Genomic DNA, 4,643 nt, shown 5'->3' with positions numbered 1-4,643 from the left:
ATGGGTCACACACATGCTTCTGGGAAGGGCTTGTCCCAGTGGGCTCTGCCCCTCTGCCACAGCATCCCCACCTGACTGCAGTTGGTGTCTGATGACACAAAAGAATAGATCTACAAACTGTCCAATAAGTGCCTGATTCCCTCACAAATTGATATGGTCCTGAGAAACTCACATGGCACTGAACAAGTATGTTTTGTGACAGACAAAAAAATCTTGAGAATTCTTAAGTACAAAGGACTCAAAGTCTTAAGTCTAACTTAAGAAAGCTGTTGCAGTTTGAAAGCAACTTGAGAGGAACAGAAAGGATAAGGATGCTAAATTCCATCTGATTCTGATTGAGAGCCATATTCACCAGTTGGTTAAGTATATAAGACTAGACAAGTCCTCTCCCTCAATTGGAAATATGAGTCATCCACAGCCTCTCCCTGGTTGCATAAACTTGTCTATGTACTCAAGCAACAAATCATTGTTTAACTAGAAAAAAAAGAGAACCACAGCCCTGGGCTGGCTTTGCCTGACTGCTCCTGCTATCTCTTCCCACCAGCTCCAGACATGGTTCTTTCTCTTCCCACCCATTCCATGCCAGGAAGCCTCAGTGTCCCATCTTCCACCACTGTCATCAGGACACAAGAAAAAGTTAGGCCCATGTAACTGGGGTTGTTAGTGAGAGTCAGAGGGGAGCACTTTTATTTCTGAGATTGTGAGAAAAATGAGTTTCTGGAATACCAAGCTGGAACCTGGAACAAAGAGAAACAATGTAATAAGGAGGGCTTTGTTTCTTCAGTGTAGTGAATAGTATAAATTGGCCATCGTAAGCCATGTCATGAGGGCTGGCTTAGAAAACTAAATCAACTCTTGATTTAAAAAATGAGATATTGGGGGGCTGACCCCGTGGCTAAGTGGATAAGTTCCTGCACTCTGCTTCAGCTGCCCATGGTTTCACCAGTTCAGATCCTGGGTGCAAACCTAGCACCGCTCACCAAGCCATGCTGAGGTGACATCCCACATAGCACAACTAGAAGGACCTAAAACTATAATATACAACTATGTACTGGAAGGCTTTGGGGAGAAGAAGAAAAAACAATAAGAAGATTGGTCACAGATGTTATCTCAGGTGCCAATCTTTAAAAAAAAATTTTCTAAATTAAAAAGAAATGAAGTGTTAGGGAGAGACATTTTGAACTCCACTAACCTACAATCAAACCTCAGGTTCTCTTCACCACTGTCTTCTCTTCCACCTCTATTTTCTCTTCCTTACTTTGCCAATTGGTTCTTACAGCTTCAGTTCATACCTCTACACAGATGAGTCAAAACCTAGACCTCAGTACAACTTTTCCTCCAAGCACCAGACACACTATCTGCATCCTGGGGTGTATCCCAGCCTGGGCTCTCCAGAATGTTTCCCAGACACTTGTGGGGATTTTAATAAGGAGCTCCCTGGAGATGGGGGGGTGAGATAAAGGAGGATAAATGAAGCCAGGTACTGAGGGGTACTGTACATATCAAACCAACATGCTGTTTTTCCTGTTTAACTTGAGGGGTGACTCAGAGGTCTCAAGGATTTGTGAGCATGTTTTCCAGAGGATTTATGAGCTTGTTTTGCAGAAGAAAGAGAATATCTTTGGAGAGGTCATGATCACTGAATGGCCAGCTCTCAGCAGCCCTGGAAGCCTAGAAGTCAGATTGTCCAGGGACTTATTGGGAGTGAGTCATTTGTTTCCCCAAAGCTCCTCCTCCAAAGTCCCTTAGCTCCATAAATCCCCCTGTTTCTGTTCCTACGGAGCTGGATTTGAGGGAACCCAGGCTCCCACCACATTTTTTGACAATTCAAATAAATCTTTCTCCATTTCTAAGCACCAATGTCTCACTGTTGGTTTCCTGTGAATAGAGTACAAAAACGAGGTTAAGAGGTTCGGTATCAATTTTGGAAAGCCAGTCAGGAGTCTTGTGCCTGTGGCTGGATGGCCCTGGTGAGAGTTACAGTGGTTGGTGGTCCCCAGGGGCTGTGGGGAAAGTCTTTGTCTGGGGGGCTTGCTCTCCTGCTCCTCCCTTCCTGCCAGTATCTGCCACCCTTGGCGCAACACCCCCTTGGACTGGAGAAACACATTGGACTTTGGTCCTTGTGTGTGAGTATGCATTTGTCTTATATGTGAGTCTGTTGTCAGTTGAGTTGCCATGACACATGCAAGTGTGAGTTCCCTGTCTCTCCATTTGCTTTTTGTGAGAGTGGTTCATTGGAAAGTAGAATCTATTATTTGGGAGAGATCCAGGAGTTTCTTGGACTTCACCTTCTGTTTTTGTCCTGCAGGAATAGGTTTTGCATTTGCTTAGTGAGTCAATACAATGCTCCCAGTTGTCAGTCTCTGTATCTCTACTTGCATTTTGAGTGTGTGAAAGAAGACACCCTCATTTGGGAGAGATCCAGGGGATTGTTGGACTTCATCTTTTGTTTTTGACCTGCTGGAGTTGGATTTGTCTTTGTGTGGGTGCGTTTGTCTTTTGTGTGTGTGTTTGTTGGTTTGATTGAAATGGGCATGTCCTCATAATTATTGGTAGTGGCGGTGGCCCAGAGGGGAAGGCAGTGTGGATGGGAAGATGACAAGGAGGGCGGAGAGGGGTGGCCCAGTGCTCCCTGCCCTGTCATGGTGGTGAGGGGAGGGGTGGCCTGAGGGCAGACGGGCTCCTCTATGCTCAGCCCAGCCTGGCTCAGCCCAGGGGCCATGAGCAGCAGTGACAGTGGCAGTGGTAGGAGAGGCTGGGTGCCCAGTCACTTTGCTGTGGGCTGCACATCAGGCTGGAGTGGACAGAAATATGTCCCTGGGTCAGAATTTCACAGGCCTGATGAGAGGACTGTGATGGAGACTAACGCTGAATGGAATCTCAATAACCCTGATGATCAAGAAAGGCAAAGATATTTTGGGAGTCTGCTTTTGAAAGCCATGCAAATAGTAAGCCAGCCACCTAGTAACTGGTCTAAATTAGGAGAGGTCCAACAAGGCCCTGAGGACAACCCCTCCACCTTTTCCCCCAGAGGCAATGGGACTGCCTCAGGCTTTATACCCTGAGGCCCAGGGCAGTACAGTTAATACCTGTTGTTGGGGTCCAGGGCAGACCACCCCAACATATCCCAGAGTGGCATATTGATTATTTTGAATCGAAGTTACTTGTGAAGCCAAAAGGACTTTCTGACCCTCCTGTCTCTTTTCCCCTGAAAGCAGGAAATGAGTCTCCCATGTGAAAGGTGTTCTCCTTGCATCCTTATCACCAGAGCTGGGGGATTGAGGGCTGAGAAGCTGCATAAACAAACCTTACTAATTTACTATCTCATCCTAAATTCCCCACTATTTACATGCCCCAAACCTAAGTTTCTTCATCCTGTCAATTTTTCACAAGTTTATCTTTCTAAGTTTAAAAGATATATATACTGCCTGTTTTGTCCATTCTCTGAACATCATTTCTTTATGGTCTCCAAAAACTATGTATTGAACTGGGTTTTTCTCCTGTTAATCTGGTCTTGTGTCAATTTTACTATTAGTCCAGCCATAAGAACTTAAGAAGGGAAGAAAGGGGATTTTCCCTGCCCTGACAGTATTTCATATCTTAAAGTGCTCCAGATATCCATGGAAAACTCCAAAGTTGGCTATATTTCCTGATGACATAAAAGAGATATCAGGAAAAGGAGAGACCAAAAGATTTCTGGAGACCTTGACCTGCAAAATAGGATCTAAACACAGAAGCATTCTTTTCTGTAGGTACCAGAATACCCTGCTATCCCTCTAGGGAGGGACATACTATCTAAGGTAGGGGCCCCAGTAAGCTGGGAACAGGATAGAGAGCCAAGCCCCTGAAAGTTGGGGAATTGAGCTCATGGCCCTATTGCAAGATACACCAGTACCTCAAAAAGAAGAGGTTCGCCCATCACTGGCTCCTGTGAAACAATACCCCTTGACCCCAGAAGCCATAAGAGGACTCTGTCGATGAAAATAATCCATAACCAATTGAAAATTTGGGAGAGTTTATTCTGAGCTAAACTGTGAGGACCATGGCCTGGGGCCTTTCTTCCTGAAGGAAGAAAGGGCACCAAAGAAGTGGGGTGCACAGAGTGGTTATATACCCCCAAACAGGATGTTTAACATATGATTGAAATGTCCTTTTACAATAGTCACGAGACTGCTCTGTTGGCACAGTGATTGATGGAAACAGCAGGTAGGTCTTCTGTCTCGGTGGACACAGCAGGGTGGCAGGTCTGTTGTCTTAAGCTGGGCGGTCACAGGTGAGCTGGGTGGTCAAAGGTGAGTGCAGCAATCAGTTCCTAGCCTAAGGAAAGATGCTTATCCCTAAGGCAATGCCAATGTGGGGGGAAGTTGTGCCTTTATCTTAAGGTCATTTGTTCTTGCCGTAGTAAATGTTTTAAAGCAGATATACAATGTGTGCTCAATGTCCACAGTCTGGCCCTTTTGGAAAAACAAGGTCAGGCCGAATTAGGTTTACACCAAATGGCTTCCTCAAATACTCCAATATATCCTATTGCTTGCCGTTTTTATTTGTCAACTCTTTCTTGTAATCAATAGGCTTTTGAAACAGGGATTGATCAGGAGATTCCCAAGGAACACACCCATTTTACACATTAAAAGGCTGGAAAC

The 4,643-nt window shown here is 45.2% G+C and overlaps 1 pseudogene; it reads left to right on the top strand.

The window, feature by feature from the left end:
• LOC103544476 (small ribosomal subunit protein uS15-like) lies at positions 1 to 474 on the top strand (annotated as a pseudogene).
• The last annotated feature ends 4,169 nt before the right edge of the window (positions 475 to 4,643 follow it).

This window comes from Equus przewalskii, chromosome 18 (assembly GCF_037783145.1).
Source record: "Equus przewalskii isolate Varuska chromosome 18, EquPr2, whole genome shotgun sequence".
Classification (NCBI taxonomy): Eukaryota; Metazoa; Chordata; class Mammalia; order Perissodactyla; family Equidae; genus Equus; species Equus przewalskii.
Note: the sequence above shows the minus strand (reverse complement) of the source record. Positions and strands in the feature narration are given on the sequence as shown.